This window comes from Microtus pennsylvanicus, chromosome X, assembly GCF_037038515.1.
Source record: "Microtus pennsylvanicus isolate mMicPen1 chromosome X, mMicPen1.hap1, whole genome shotgun sequence".
Taxonomy (NCBI): domain Eukaryota; kingdom Metazoa; phylum Chordata; class Mammalia; order Rodentia; family Cricetidae; genus Microtus; species Microtus pennsylvanicus.
This window is the reverse complement of record NC_134601.1, coordinates 143,780,161-143,797,666: the sequence shown is the minus strand read 5'-3', so window position 1 is coordinate 143,797,666 and position 17,506 is coordinate 143,780,161. Positions and strand designations below refer to the sequence as shown.

General features: G+C 38.0%; 1 pseudogene; it reads right to left on the bottom strand.

Moving 5' to 3' along the window:
- Positions 1-768: 768 nt before the first annotated feature.
- On the bottom strand, positions 769-1,912 carry LOC142840727 (SUMO-activating enzyme subunit 1 pseudogene; annotated as a pseudogene).
- Positions 1,913-17,506: the final 15,594 nt, after the last annotated feature.

Below are 17,506 nucleotides of genomic sequence, written 5' to 3'. Positions count from 1 at the left end.
ATAAAGACTATAAGAGCTGGAAGAAGAGGAGAAGTATTGTGAAATGTCTCCACCATAAGCATTCCACTGCAGAGTGGAATGTAATTACCATTAACGAACCTATGTCATTGTCATCATCCCAAGTCCATAGTTCACATTAGAGTTCTATTATGTTTATTCTAAGGCTTTAGAAAAATGCTTAATGACATATATCTACTAGCACTATTCAGAAAGAGTACTTTTACTGTCCTAAAATTCCCTGCCTGCTCTCTATTCAGCGTTTCTACTTGAGCAAACTACTTGTTATCATCATAGTTTCCCATTTTTAGAATGTCATATTGCTGGAACCAAATCTATGGAATCTTTTCAGATTGGCTCCTTTTATGTGGCAATATGCACGATATTTTTCCTGTGGGTCTTGGTGACTTGGTAACTCATTTATCTTTATTGCTGAATGATATCCCATTGTTTACATATACCATAGCTTATTTATCCACTCACCTACTTGAAGGATATTTTGGTTACTTCTAAGTTTTGGCAATGATAAATAAACCTACTATAAATGTCTATGTGCAGGTATTTGTGTATATAGAGATGTTCTCTTCTTCTTCTTCTTCTTCTTCTTCTTCTTCTTCTTCTTCTTCTTCTTCTTCTTCTTCTTCTTCTTCTTCTCCTTCTCCTTCTCCTTCTCCTTCTCCTTCTCCTTCTCCTTCTTCTTCTTCTTCTTCTTCTAAAGCTCTGGGCCTCATACCCCTGCTGAAGGCCTTCTCCTTTCTGTTGACTTACGGAAGGGACTAAGTCCAGAAGGTTCTAAGAAGCTCCGACAACATGAAGTATGCTGCTCTTTGATGGTGATGCTATGGAGCCGGCAGGTCCCTGACAGTTGGTAGGACGGAAGCAGGACACAGTCAGGCCTACTTGTTCTAGGAAAATCTTTGTCATCCAGAAATACCTTCTTGAGAAGACAGCAGGTGGCAGGTGGGTTTGGAGCACACACACCGCTGGCTCACTTGGGACCCAGACACTCCACAACTCCATTCCCCTTCATGCCATCAAAAGGGAAGAAATTGTTGTAAGGAGGGTCCCGTTGAGACAGGGCCTTCACAATTTCCTGTGCCAAGATTCCTCCAACCACAGCACATACTGGAGCTATCAGAACTGGGATCTCTTCCTTTATCTGTACGGAATTTCAGCAGCACTTGCAGCAGAAAGTAGTCTGGGACTGTGTGCTTCAGAGCAGCCTTGGCTTTCTCTCCACTCCAATCTACTTCCAGCGCCTCTTTTACAGGGCAGAAAAGCACTTTCTTTTTGACCATGGTTGTCTCAGGTGAATCAAGTTTGCTCTCTTGGTATCAGGCCCATCTTCTACTCCTTGACCAACTTTGGCAACTTTGGTTTTCTCTTCTACAAACTCATGCTTTCCAAGATTTGCAAAGGCATACCCATGGTACCCAAAGACATCTCCTGTGAAGACCTTGATGCTGTTTCTGTGACAGATCTGGTCAACTTTAACGATGACATCCCTGGAACAGCAAATCAGGCACACCGCATCAGACTGAGTGAAGAATGCCTCTGGCTTCTTCTCTATATCCTCAGTATCCACCTTTATATCCACCATGGGGCTGAGATTCTGGGCTCGTTCCAAAGATGCCTCAGTCCTATTTTGGTCCACAGACCCAGTTTGAGTCAAGAACTGAGATCCATGATCTTTTGGAGATACCTGTTCGTGATCCAGCATGGTCAGTCCTTTCACTCCCGCCAGGATAAGATTCTTGGCAATTTCAGCCCCAAGTCCTTTGATGCCGACAATCAACACCCAGGAAGCTCGAAGCCGCTTCTGGGCCTCCAGCCCCCACAGGCAGATCTCTGGGTCAGACTGCGCTGCCTCCTCCTCGCTGATTCCGCTGCCGCTGGCATCTTCCTTCTCCACCATTTGTGGAATAATTTGAAGAGTATTTGTATTAGCTCTTTTTAAAATCAACTGACCCAGAGCTTTTCTTGATTTGGAGACCTTTAATGACTACTTCTATTTCCTTATAGATATACTTAGATTGTTTATCTGATCTTGATTTAACTTTGGCAAATATTATTTGTTGAGAAAAATTATTCATTTCTTTTAGATTTTCCAATATTGTGGAATACATGTTTTTAAAGTATTACCTAATGATTCTTTGAATTACCTTGGTGTCTCTTTTTATGCCTCCCTTTTTACTTCAGATTTTGTTAATTTGAATGTTCTATCTCTGTCTTTTAGTTAGTTTGAATAAGGGTTTGTCAATTTTGTTGATTTTCTCAAAGAATCAGCTCTTTGTTACAGCACGATTAATAAAAACCCAAAGACAGATATTGGGGTTCAACCTGAAGATCAGAAAAGCAAAGCAGCCAAGCCACTAGAGACCTTTTACCTCAATGAAATCCTCAGACTGAAAGAGAGACGAGGTCCTGTCTCATCCTTCCTTATATTCCTCTTTGGTGCTGGGATTAGAGGTATGCACCACAACTACCTGGCATCTATGACTAACTAGTGTGGCTACTGAGATTAAAGGTGTGTGTAATCCCTGCTTGGCCTGTAGGGTTGACTAGTGTGGCTGTTTTGCACTGAACTTTAGGCAAGCTTTATTTATTAAAACACAAATAATATACCACTATATTTTCCATTTTTGTCTAAAATAAAAAAGTTAGGCTATAACTAATAAAAGAAAGACTCTATACAATAAGTACAATAACTATATATAATATATTCAGGCAATATGTACACCAACAATATCTAGTCCATTTGCATTTGACAGATTCAGAGAAAATACTCCATATCTGTTATATCTTGGTGATTCCAAAGTCTTGTAGCTACTTTACTAGCTATCATAATTTGCTTTCTATGTATAGTAAACAAGGAAAACTATAACTATAAATATCTAGTCTTCAACTCTCTCAGAGACTCAAGAAGGAAATAATATTAACTGAGTAAGCAGGAAGTGTGAGCAAGTGACATTAAAAAAAATTGTGGGAAATGACAGAAACAGCTGGCTACCCAAAGTTCCTCTGCAGTGTTGAGGCATTCATCTTTGGCCTACAGGCCTACAGTATCTGACAGACGTTTTTATGAAACAGGGTTTTTGAAGGACTGTCCCACCTTTTGTCTGGGCAATGTTTGGCAGTTACTCTCTTTGGTGTCCTGTTTGTTCTATTAGCACAGCATACGGTCAGTAGCTAAGACAAGGTCACTTTATTACCCAGTAATTTACTTTTGCCACAAAGAAAGCAAACTCCTTGTGGAGTTTCTTTGATGCCCATCATCTTCTCTGAAGTAGATTGGACATGAAGTAGGAACAGATATGTCTCATTGTCATAAAAAAAGAAAAAAGCACCAATGCTATTAAAATATCTTCAATGCAATATTTTGTAGATCTCTGAAGTGTTTGAAGATGACCTGTCTATTTAAAATATTTCTTTGTTTGACCTTGAAAACATACCTAATGTGACAAGTTTGATTATAATAGGCAATTAATTACTAACACGCATTTCTTTATTATCCTAAACAGTTAGTATAATAATAATTTTCAAGGACTAGAAATTCGCATTACATTGTTAAGTGAGTTGTATAGGTACAATACCTTGAACAAGAATAGAAATGAATATACAATATGTTCTAATAAGACTAATCTCAAATTTTTATCAATAAATAAAATTTGTAGACAATATATAAAAGTCCAATCCAATAGAAAACATTTAAAACTAGTAGCTGCTTTTTAAAAGTAGATTCAATAATCTTCCTTTTTATCTTATCATATCTGTATCCTCCCTTTTCTCTTCTTAGAGTAGATTCAACAATATACCCTTTTTCTATAATATCTATATCATCCTTTTTTTCTTTTCAAAACAAGAACCTTGAATCTAATTTTCCTTTATTTAGCTTTCCCCCTGACCATTACCAATAACAACTTGCACCCAAACCCCTTAAGCAACAACAAATATCCATGAGCCATTGAATGATCAAAAACCACCCATCCCACCTCTTGGGAATGTGGGTGTCATATTTTTAAATTTATTTCCTGCTATCTGGGGGTGATGGTATCTTTAGGGGATCCTGATAAGAAAAATGTGGGTTAATTGTCAAGTCCTGGGAGAGGTAGCTGTATCATTTGTTGTCTAGTCTCTGCATAATGCAAAAGTACAGGGCTTGTCTCAAGTCCTGGCTAAAACAGTCTGTTAGGCTGGATCACTTCAGCTAGCCACCTCAAAATTGTTCTGAGCAGTTTGTAGTCCAAAGCCGAGCTTTAGGTCATGTTTTTCGGGTTAGTGGTTATCATAGTTCTGGAGGAATAATAGTTGTGGGGCCCCATCCCCCTTTTGAATAACATCAAAAGTTGCTATTAGGAATGCTCGTTGCAGAAAACTGATAGAGACTCAAACCTGAAATCATGTACAGGAAGGCAGATAAAACCTTTTTCTAGAATTAGTTAGTTAGTCATTAATATCATGACAAAAAGTTTAATATATATATTAATCTTATGAATCTTATACCTTAAGGAAAGCTGCTAAAGAGTCAATATAAAATCACAGGATTACAAGATTAGTAGCAATAAAATAGTCCTTAAATTTCTCTTTTTCTTGTGTCCTATGTCAGGTGGCTCTTCTGACAGGAGACAGAGATTTTGGATTTCATTTTAATAAGCATGCTTGGGTTTAGAGAAGGAGAGAGCCCCACTCCAACTCCAGAGCCAGCTTTAATCTTTAATTAGTCTGGGACTACAAAAAGACATTTGCAATATATGTCTGTAAAGAACAGCATAAGCAAACATTTGGGAAGATTTATAAAATTTTATCCCATTGGAAATGTGATATGCTAATAGACTAACTTAATTTTTTGCTTGAGACTTTTTTTCTGGATAATTTGTCCTTTTTCTTCAGATGTCTTATTTGTCCAATAGTCTTCAAATTCTTTGGCTTGATACCTTTATTCTCCTGAAAAGACAAAAACAAACCACTTCCCCAACTGTAATTTTGGGGGTATTCTCTTTTGGAAAGTTATATATGATCAAATGAAAAGCATTTGTTAGTTTTATATGTTTGTTTAGATTAGACAGCCATGGTGCTTAATGAAATATCTCTTATAATTAAGAGGTGCTTCTTGTTCAAATCAAATCTTTACCAATTTTGATGGTATCCATAGCTTTTCTTCTCCTGTGGACACAAAAGCAAAACCCCTTTCCCAATGTAACACATGCTCTGGTTTCCATTCTGAGGTCAGTAGATCTTTAAAGTATATCAGCTGATTTAGCTCTGAAGTTTTTTTCTACTATTCAATGTCTGCAGCTATTGTTCCTTTTTCATTAACATGCAGAAAATTCAAAGTTAATAAAGCATTATGAAAGCTATTTCTGGGGTATTTTCATCCTTTTTTGTTTATTTAACATATCCTTTAGAGTTTGATTTGCTCTTTCTACAACTTCTTGCCCTGTAGAACTGTGTGGAATACCTGTAATATATTTTATATTATAATGAGCAAAAAGGTGGTTTCATTTTCTTAGAGACATATGCTGGAGCATTGTCTGTGTTTATTTGTATAGATATACTCATGATGGACATAAGTTCTAGCAAATGTGTGATTACCAAATCAGCTTTTTCCAAACTCAAAGCAGTTGCCCATTGAAAACCTGAATAGATATCAATTGTGTGGTGTACATATTTTAGGTTTCCAAATTCTACAAAATAGAACACATCCATCTGCCAGATTTTATTACTTTGAGTACCCTTTGGGTTACTTTCTGCAGGTTGTGGAGTTTGGTTGTATAAAAACAAGAAGGACATTTCTTTATAATTTCCTTGGCTTGTTGCCATGTGTTGGGAAAGTCTTTTTTTAAACATTTACTACTGATATGATTTTCTTATGAAATTCTGAGGCCTTCAGCACATTCCCAATCAATAATTGACCAATTTCTATATTACCTTGTGGTAGAGAACCTTGTAGGCCTATATGGGATTGGATGTGTGTTATATATATGGGATGATGCCTATTCCTGATTATATCTTGTAACTGAATAAAAAATGAAGACAGTTATGTATCATCTGGTATAAATTCAACAGTTTCAATAAACAAAACAACTCTTTCTGCATATTGTGAATCAGTAACTTTGTTCTTTAAAATCCCTTAGTATCATGAGAATAGCATGTAATTCTGACTTTTGTACAGAATCATAAGGGCTTTGATTTGTAACCTGCCTTTCCTGATTTATTTGCATCAGTATAGAATGTAGGGGCTTCAGTTATTGGTGTGTCCCTTACAATGTAAGGAAAGATTCAGTTAGTTTTCTTTATAAGTTGAATGCTCTTGCTTTTGGGATAGTTGTAGTTAATCTCTCCAAAAATATTACTACAAGCTCTTTGCCAGGGTTCACTTTCTTTCCATAATTTGTCAATTTCATCATTTCTAAAAGGTACTATAATTTATGCTGGATCTATTCTTGTTAAATTGATGAAGTCTCAATATTCCTTTTAAAATTAACTCAGAGAAATTGTTCACATAAGTTTTTAATTTTTTACTCGGTTTATGTGGTAAAAAGATCCATTCTAAGGCAATATCTTCCCTCTGCATTAAAATTCTTGTAGGGGAATGTTTAGAGGATAATATGTACAAAATGCAGATAAAATTTGGATCCACATGATCCACATGTGCTTTCTGTAATTTCTCTTCAATCAAAGCTTCAGCTGATATTTCCCTGCAACTATTTAAATTCTTGTCACCAACTAAGGTTTTGCTTAAATTAATCAGGTCATAAGTAGCTACCTCGTAGTATTCCATAGATGGGAAATGTCTCTTATCAATCTTTGGAAGTCATTAAGATTCTACAGTCAATCTCTCCTAATCTGTACCTTTTGGGGTCTAAGTTTTCATAAACCTATTTTATAGCCAAAATAATTAATAGAATCTATCTTTTTATTTTTTTAGGAGCACTTTGTAATCCCCAACACTGCAAAATTTTCTTCACCTATTCAAACATTCTTTCTAAAGTATCTACATTTGAATCAGATAGCAAAATGTCATACATGTAATGATAAACTATATATTCAGGAAATTGCTTAATGTTTCAATTCTAATGGTTGACTTACAAAATATTGACACAGAGTGGGGCTTTCTAAAATTCCCTGTGGGAGAGTCTTTCATTAATATCTTTTAACAGGCTGAAAATTATTATAAATAGGCACTGTGAAGGCAAAATTTTTTCTGTCTTTTTCTTGTAAAGGTATAGTGAAGAAACAATCTTTTAAATCAAGAGGCCATCTTTGGGCAACAGAGAAGGCAAAGGAATGCCAGACTATAGAGAGCCCCTTGGCTGAATCACCTTATTAACAACTCTTTTACCATTCTCCACTTTCCAGATTGTTTTTTAGCAACAAATACAGGAAAATTCCAAGGGATGGTTGATTTTTCAATATGCTGAGTATCTAGTTGCTCTTGTACCAGCTGTTCTAAACTAAACTAAAGCCCACAGTTACTCTATTATTAAAAGCCATTGCTTAACCCATACAGGTTTGTCTGTCAACCATTTTAAAGGTAGGGCTGTTGGTGCCTTTGAAATATCAGCAGCTGTTGTGCCCTGTTTTTGTACAACCTGAATGGTCAGTGATTGTCCTTTATAATACCTTGTAATATTTTCCCCAGAAACAGACATTAATATATGGTTTGTTTCTAAGATTGGGGGGATGTGAATCTGAGTATTCTATTGTTGTAACAAATCACATCCCCATAAATTCATTGCTATGTTAGCCACATAAGGTTTTAATAATCCTCTCTGTCCTTCTGGCCCTGTATATTTGATCCACCTAGCTCTCTGATTTACCTGAGATAAAGTTCCAGTCCCTAAAAAAATGAACGTTTACATCCTGAAGAGGCCAATTTAGATGCTAAGGTTCTGATGAAATTGTTGTTACATCTGCATCTGTGTCTACCAGACCTGTCGGGATCCTGTCCAGAAAAATAATTTATGGTCTGGGCTAGCACCGGACCCTGACATAATGGTGCCCAGATGTGAGGCTGATCAGCGAATCCCAAAAAACACAGAAGAAGTGACCAGACATGAGGAACCCATGAGAAAAAAATTGGTGGATATGTAAGTATTGAACACTCAGAAATAGAGATCAGAATTTAAAGAAGTATAGATAAAGTGGGACAAAATTTAAATTGGGAGTAAAAATTTGTATATAATAAGTTATATATATGTATATATACATATGTATGTATATATATATGAGATAAGGAAAAAGTATTCAATTATGTTAGCAGCTAAAGGAAGTTAGACTGGAGCAAAAACAATGGCAGATATATTTAAAATTTGTAAGCGTGATAGATGTAGAGAGACAACTTTTATCGCTTGCTAAATGGGTAGGAAAAGTGAAGGAAAACTGGCTTTTGGCTCAAGAATTGCCTTGGTTATTGCTGAGATTGAGGCGCCATGCGCACACAGTAGCTAGCTAAATCTAACCCACCTGTGGGTAAAAGGCAAGTAGGAGTAAGTTTAGAGAACAAATTTTACCCCAGAGTCAGTCAATAGAATAGAGGAGAGGATTAAAAAAATTCTCATAATTTTATGATTACATGTTAAAATAAAAAAAGAAAGTTAAAAATCGTTGCAGTTATGCCCGCCAGAGCTTGGGACTGCAGGCTGGCAGAGGGAGAGAGCTGGTTGCAGGACCTGCTACTGACACTCTACACTGCAGGGTGCCATGCTGCACTGAGGAACAGATGCTGAGATGCTTCCAGACACTTGGGACACACACAGACCCAGGGGCCCTGCTGAGATGACCTGACCGCAATGACTACAATTTTCTGCAGTTTGAATCCTGTTTGCTTTCGAGCTCATATGCAGACTGAACATTTGACTGTTTTAAGCTTTAACACACAGAATTCATTTTCATTAAACTATTGAACCTAAGAACTAAGACTTAAGCTTTCCCTCAGGGAAAGAAAGACTCAAAATAAGAAGTGACTGAAACCCCTCTTCACTTAAGAAGGAGGCAACCTAAGGATTTAATGTCTGCTCAGAGACTGGAACTGGTATTTGATAACAGCAATGTCATTGTACACTTAATGGTATTGACCTGATATTTGTTTTTTTTAATTAATTTATTTATTAAAGATTTCTGAGGTGAGCATCCAAACTGCCTAGGCTCCCCCAAAGCCAGTACGTGCAGTAGGATCAAAAACCCACTGCGATTGTTCTTGAGTTCTCAGTATTCCTCATTGTCCTCTATGTTCAGCTAGTCTGGATTTATCCCAGGCTTTTTCAGACCCAGGCCAGCTGGCCTTGGTGACCTGGATAGAGGTGGGCGGTCCTTGGGCTTCCCACAGGTCAGGGAACCTTGATTGCTCTTCGAGCAGATGAGGGAGGGTGACTTGATCGGGGGAGGGGGAGGGAAATGGGAGGCGGTTGCGGGGAGGAGGCAGAAATCCTTAATAAATAAATTAATTCTAATAAATAAATAAATAAATAAAACAACAACAAAAAAAGATTTCTGTCTCTTCCACACCACCGCCTCCCATTTCCCTCCCCCTCCCCCAATAAAGTCCCCCTCCCCCCCCCAGCCCGAAAAGCAATCAGGGTTCCCTGTCCTGTGGGAAGTCCAAGGAACCCCCACCTCCATCCAGTTGACCTGATATTTGTAACTGCATGTAAGATGTTGAGAAAAGATGGTATTGACCAATAATGCTGAGAATTATGGTACTAACCTGATAATGTTTGAAACTGCTTATAAGATGTTGAGAAAGGTTTGACACACCCTGTAAATGTTTGTGTTTAATGCATATGTTAGGAATTTTAGACTTGGATACAATGTAAGAAATTTAAGAGGTGCTCTAAACTAGCTGAAGAAGCATTCTCAACTCACTTTAAATAGGAGAATACAGTCTTTAGGAGCATGGTTATTCATAAAACATTATAATTTATCCTGACAGGCTCAGAGACATAGAGCCCAAAGGTATCTCTCTCCTTTAATCTTTTTTCTTTACAGAGATCAGCAGTCAATGATGGGTTTGAAGCTTCTTCTCCCCAGATGCCTAAGGCAGGAGCTCGCATATATAAATGCCTATTCCAGAGGTGGGAAAATTTGGTGAATGGAGAAGTCTTTGCCCAAGCCAGGCAGAAGCACAGGTTTTTATTAAAATTAATGAGAGAGTGGATTGTAGGCCCGTATTTCTATATGGTATGGCAGCCAGCCTCTAAGGATCACATAACTTTCCAGACACTACCAAACAAAGGGTCAGGATGTTGTTTTGCTCCTCTGTAATTTGGAAGGATGCCTGAATAGAGTTGCTAATTCAGCCTACATGACAAAGATAGCATGCTGATCAGGAAGACGATATAGCAATCACAAGTAGATGTGGACGTGACTAAAAGCAATTCACCTGGTTACCTAGGAAACAGAATGCTAATATATTTTCCCCTCAGTCTACGTTTTGGTATAAAGGCTGTTTGGAGAATAAACAAGAGAAAATTCTTCAGGATGTGCACTCAGGATTTCATGAGGGATCACTGAGAATCTCCCTCCCGATAAAGCCATGTGAATTGTGTCTTTAGTCCTGTGCCTCCACACCGGTCCAAAGAGAGATAGTTTATATTGGGGTCTGGTTCAGAGAAATAATTTATGGTCTGGGCTAGCACCAGACCCTGACACAGACCTTCAATGACAACGTCATTTATTCGTACTTTTAATTTTGGTCTTTGTTCATTTATAAATGTTTGCCAAAACATTCACTTTATGGTTTCTTCTGATTGTTTTGTTCTCTCTTCTATTATGCAGAACAGTATGGTTTCTTACTATAGGCATTCGGTTCTTTCATTGCTCTGGGAATGAGTTTATTCTATGACTGAACTGGATTTGGAATAGGGACCTGTGAGAGACCACTCACAGAGTTTCCCAATGGAAAATGATTACCTTAAATATTCCTCATTGTCGTCTATTCATTAGTCCCACTGCCTGCCTTTGCCATATCTTCTGCATAATCCAGAAGGGAGGAGTGTCCTGAATGAATTATTCTTAGAAAAAACATTGTTTCTAGGAATTCCCTGTCTACAGTCCCTTTTAAGGTAATCTTGTCTGCCACAATTATAACAATTGACATTTCAATTTTTCCTTAAGCCTCTAAAAATTACCTCTCCTATCCATGCATCATCATGGTCATGAGATTCAACATTAATTATATCTTAGATTCATTCTTCCAAAGTTGCTAGCCTTGCCTTAACAGCCTGATTATCCTTTTGAACACAGAATTTTCATTTTCAAAAGTCAGAGATTCAATTATTATTTCTCTAGCTTCTGAAGTTGCTATCATTCTATTTACTGTTGAGATCATTCGCTGTAATAAATCCATAAAGGCTTCCTTTGGGCCCTCTAAAACTTTAGTATATGACTCAATTTTCTTTCCTATTTCTCCATTTCTATCCCAATCACTCAGAGCTGCTGGACAGCGTAAATGCAGGGTGTGGTCATCATATACAGCCTGCCTTTCTATAGTAGCATAGTCTCCTTCTCTAAGAATTTGATCTTGGGAGATTTCCCTATCTCTAGCTTTACTCTCTTGTTCAATAATTTTAGCCTCTTCTCTGAATCAGATACCCCATCGCCCCATTGTAATTGTGGATCAGGCTCTAAAACACCTTTAACCAACTCTATCCTTCATTAAGGATAATTCTATGACAAACTTACCACGAGTTTAACTTTTTTTTTTTTTTTTGCTTCACAAAAGCTGAATCCATGCTATATGAGACTATTGCTTCCTTGAATCTCCTTAAATTTTACTTTGGCACAGGAGTCCAGTTAGCTGCAACAGAGCCTCTGTCATTTGGCAATTCCTGTAAGGTTACTGGAAATATTAAGGATGGTTATCCAAAAGACTCTTCCTCTCTGTTCTCATAATGCAACACTGAAATTGGTTAAATTAAATTTCTCTGTCTGGAATTGGATATCTCTGTGATCTGTTTTATTAGGCTTTTCTAAGTTCTGTATCTTAGCACTCATATTAACCAACATTTTAGTGATAAAACAAAAATGATAAAATTGATAGTTTATAATTGACATTACATAAATCCCATCTAAATTAGATATCCTCTCATTTCATCATTCCATTTTCAAACTGTTAACATATTATCATATAGAGACCTAAATCCCTTCATTGTAATGTGTTCAGAAAAATCATGTATGGTGGGGGACTGCCTGAAGTCAGAACCAGCCAGTCTAGGGTGGACGAGTCCTGTGCCATTTGGAGCCCAGGTACTTCTGGAGTTTGGGTAGCAGCTGAAAACTGTTTCAGAGTGGCTACAACAGGAATATCCCAAACTTGATCAGAGGCTTGGGGAAGAAAGAAAAGAAAACCTAACCAGGTGTGGCTAGAGCCCCATGTGCATCTCTGGCCTGTGGCAAATGTCTTTTCATGAATTCGTACCCCAAATGTTGGGTACCTAATGTAGCATGAATAATAAAAGCCCAGAGACAGATATTCGGGTTCAACCTGAAGATCAGAAAAGCAAATCAGCCAAGCCACTAAAGAGCTCTTACCTATATGAAATCTTCAGACTGAAAAGAAAGCTAGTTCCTGTCTCATCCTGCCTTATTTCTCTCTAGTGCTAGAATTAGAGTTGTGCACCACCACCACCAGGCCTCTATGACTGACTAGTGTGGTTGCTGGGATTAAAGGTGTGTGCCACCCCTGCCTGGTTTGTGTGGCTGACTAACGAGACTGCTTTGCACTGACCTTCAGGCAAGCTTTATTTATTAAAACACAAATAGTATACCACTATACTTTTTTTATTGTCTTTTTGTATTGTTCTCTTTGTTTCTATTTTATTGATTTCAGCTCTCAGTTTTATTATTTCTTGCTGTCTACTCCTTCTGGGTGAGTTTGTTTCTTTTTGTTTTAGAGGTTTAGGGTGTGCTGTTAAGTTGCTACTTAGTATCAGATTTCTCCAATTTTTTTATGAAGCACACAGTTCTATGAACTTTCCTCTTAGCACTGCTTTCATTGTGTGCCTTAAGTTTGGGTTTGTTGTGCTTTCATTTCCACTGAATTCTAGGAAGTCTTTCATTAGTGACCCAGTGGTTATTCAGTTGAGAGTTGTTCAGTTTCCATGAGTTTTGCAGGCTTTTTGTTGTTTCTGTTGTTGAAATCCAGCTTTAGTCCATGGTGGTCTGATAGGATACAGGGGATTAACTCAATTTTCTTGTATCTGTGGAGACTTGCTTTGTGCCTGAGTTTGTGGTCAATTTTGTAGAAAGTTCTGTAAGGTATTGAAAAGAAAGTATATTCTTTTGTATTTAGCTAGAATGTTCTGTAGTTATCTGCTAGGTCCATTTGTTTCACAACACCTGTTTGTTCCATTATTTTTCTGTTTAGTTTCTGTCTGGGTGTCCTGTCAATTGGTGAGGGTGTGGTATTGAAGTCTCCCACTCAGTGTTGAGGTGGATGTGTGATTTAAGCTTTAGTAATGTTTCTCTTACAAATGTGGGTGCCCTTGCATTTGGGGCATAGATGTTATGAGTTGAAAGATTATCTGTGTGGACTTTTTCCTTTTAAAAGTGTGAAACATCCTTCCCTACCTCTTGTTTTGATGTCCGTTTTATTAACTATTAGAATGGCCACACTAGCTTGTTATGTTCATTTGCTTGGAAAATCTTTTCCCCACCATTTACTCTGAGGTAATGTCTGTCTTTGGTGCTCTGGTGTGTTTCTTGTATGTAGCAGAAAGATGGATCCTGTTTTTGCATCCATTCTGTTACTTTGTCTTTTCATGGGGGAATTGACTCCTCTGATATTGAGATATATCATGACCAATGATTGTTAATTTCTGTTATTTTATTGGTGTTGTTGGTGTTGATGGTGGTGGTGGTAGTGGTGGTGGTGTGTGTGTATGTGTGTTTCCCTTTTTTTTGGTTTTGCTGGTCTGAGATTATTTCCTATATTTTAATGGGTATAGTTAACCTCCTTTGGTTGGATTTTTCCTTCTAGTAGCTTCTCTAGGTATAGATTTGTGGATAAATATTGATTAAATTTGACTTTGTCATGAAATAACTTGTTTTCTCCATCTATGGTGATTGAAAGTTTTGCTGGGTATAACAGTCTGGGCTGGCATCCATGGTCTCTTAGTCTGCATAAAATATCTCAGAGTAACTCTAACCAAACATGTGGAAGACCTGTATGACAAGAAATTTAAATCTTCGAAGAAAGAAGTTGAAGAAGACACCAGAAAGTGGAAAGATCTCCCATGCTCTTGGGTAGGTAGAACTAACATAGTAAAAGTGGCAATCTTACCAAAAGCAATCTGCAGATTTAATGCAATGCCCATCAAAATCTCAGCAAAATTCTTCACAGACCTCTTAAGAACATACTCAACTTTATATGGAAAAGCAAAAAACCCAGGATAGTCAAAACAATCCTGTACAATAAAGGAACTTCTGGAGGCATCACAATCCCTGACTTCAAACTCTACTACAGAGCTACAGTTTTTAAAACAGCCTGGTACTGGCATAAAAACAGACAGGAGGACCAATGGAATGGAATCTAAGACCCAGATATCAATCCACATACCTATGAACGCCTATTTTTTGACAAAGAAGTAAAAAATATAAAATGGAAAAAAGAAATCATATTCAACAAATGGTACCAGCATAACTGCATATCAACATGTAGAAGAATAAAAATAGATCCATATCTATCACTATGCACAAAATTCAAGTCCAAATGGATCAAAGACTCAACATACTGAACCTCATAGAAGAGAAAGTGGGAAGTACACTCGAATGTATTGGCACAGGAGACCACTTCCTAAATATAACCCCAGTAGCACAGACACTGAGAGAAACAATTAATAAATGGGACCTCCTGAAACTGAAAAGCTTCTGTAAAGCAAAGGACGTGGTCAACAAAACAAAATGACAGCCTACAATGGAAAAAGATCTTCATCAACACCACATCAGACAGAGAGGTCTGATCACCAAAATATACAAAGAACTCAAGAAATTGGTCATCAAAAGAACACATAATCCAATAAAAAATGGAGTACAGACCTAAACAGAGAACTCTCAACAGAGGAATCTAAAATGGCTGAAAGACACTTAAGGAAATGTTCAATATCCTTAGTCATCAGAGAAATGCAAATCAAAACAATTCTGAGATTCCATCTTATACCTCTACAAATGGCCAAGATCAAAAACACTGATGACAACTTATGCTGGAGAGGATTTGGAGTAAAGGGAACACCTCTGCATTGCTCGTGGGAGTGCAAACTGGTACAGCTGCTTTGGAAATCATTATGGTGACTTCTCAGAAAATTAGGAAACAACCTTCCTCAAGACCCAGCAATACCACTTTTGGGTATATATCCAAAGGATGCTCAATCATACCACAAGGGCATGTGCTCAACTATGTTCATAGCATATTTATTTATCATAGACAGATATCAGAGGCAACCTAAATGCCTCTCAACCAAAGAATGGATAAGGAAAATGTGGCACATTTACACAGTGGGGTATTATACAGCAGAAAAAATAATGGCATCTTGAAATTTGTGGGCAAATGGATGGATCTAGAAAATATCATATTGAGTAAGGTAGCTCAGACACAGAAAGACAATTATCACATGTACTCACTCATAAGTGGCTTTTAGACAAAAAGCAAAGAAAAACCAGCCTACAATACACAATCCCAGAGAACCTAGACAACAATGAGGACCCTAAGAGAGACTTACATAGATCTATTCTATAAGGGAAGTAGAAAAAGACAAGATCTCCTGAGTAAATTGGGAGCATGGGGATCATGCGAGAGGGAAGAAGGGGGGGGGAGAGGAAAAGAGGGGAAAACAATTAAAAGAACAATTAAAAAAACAAAAAATAAAAATGCCTAGAGACAAAGGGAAAAGCACTTCAGTTCACAGAGGCTACTCCCCATCCCCCATGACATAAAGCATAAATTAATTCTCAAGGTGTCTCTGTGTCTTCATTTCACGAATCAGCGTGAACCCACACACTGGTGGGTGGCTGTGTTACCTGAGACACCTGGTTTAGAGGAAAAAGGCAATCCCAACTATGAACCTCTTTCTCCTCTTTCTGGCTCCAGCCTGTGGCCTTCTAGTGCACTACATTGTGACCTTGTTAACATCTCAGCTCTTCTATCACTTATAGATCCTTTTATCTGCCTTCAATTTTCTCTGGTCGGAATACCCAAAGCAGTTGTAGACTTTCTTGTTAAATTCTGTGTAAATTAGTCCCTCTCTGCTTTGTCACAGAGCTTCCCGCCCCCTCTTGGTTTTCCATTAGAGAAAAGCAGGCCCCTGAGCACAGTCCTAGGATTCATTATGTCCTGCTCTTCTGTGTGAATTTTAGGCTTCAGTTCTCCTCTTTACTACTTCCTGCCACACTTCATGCTTACTGAGGTCAGGGCACATCAGTAAAGAATTGCTTAAGGCCGTTACTATCTATTTAAACCAACCCCAAATTGGAAACTACGTAAGAGTGTAATCAAAGAGAGGATTTGACCTATAACTACAGTGAGATCAATTTAACACATGTGCTGATTCATATTACCACGGTCACAATTATGATACAGAACAGGTCCACCCCCACCTTCCTTGACTCATATGTCCTAATTATGCCTAAAAGATTTTCAGCAGGTCTCATTGCAGGTGGGGTACTGTGGGTAGGAAACAGAATTAGCCATGCAGAGAGAGCTTGGGGAGGATGAAATTTTACTTAGGAAGAGGGTATTGGGAGGGTTTGGGAGGATATGGGGGAGGAAGGGAGAGATACGGAGTCAGAGAAAGAGAGAGCGAGAGAGACAGAGAGGGAGAAGGAGAGAGAAGAGGAGTGGGGAGAGACAGAACAGCAGAGTGAGAGAGAGGAAGGGGCCTTAGTGGGGAGAGAGAGAGAGAGGCTGGAGACTAGGCAGAGCTTGTCTCTTAGAGGGACAGGGTACTGGCAGGGAGGGCCAGCATCATCATAATATCGCCCTCCCTCCTTTGCCATTGACTCCCTAGAAACTACTGGTCTGTTCAACAGAATAATAGTTTGGATTTTCAAGATTGTCTTCCTATTGGGGATGTCAAAGAGAAAAGAAGCAATGAATATGATCAAAGTATGTTATATTCACATCTGGAAATGTCATAATGAAACACATTTCTTTCTTTAATGAATATACTACAGTAGAATTCATTTAATATATGACCCCCTAAAAGAATCTTTTGAGCAGGGTTTGGTGGCACACATCTCAGCACTTGGGAAGCAGAGGAAGGTGGATCTCTATGAGTTTCAGGATACCAAGAGCTACATCATGAGACCCCGTCTCAAAAACAAAACAAAACAAAACAAAACAACAGCAACAACAAAAAGGATTTTTTGTTTCTGAGTATAGTGGTGCACACTTAATCAGCACTTGAGAGGCAGAGGCAGGCTGAGCTCTGTAAATTCGAAGTTGTTTTGGTTTGCATAGTGAGACTCTGGGATCAAATGGAAAAGAAAAAAAATTCTTTTGCAAAAGCTGAACATG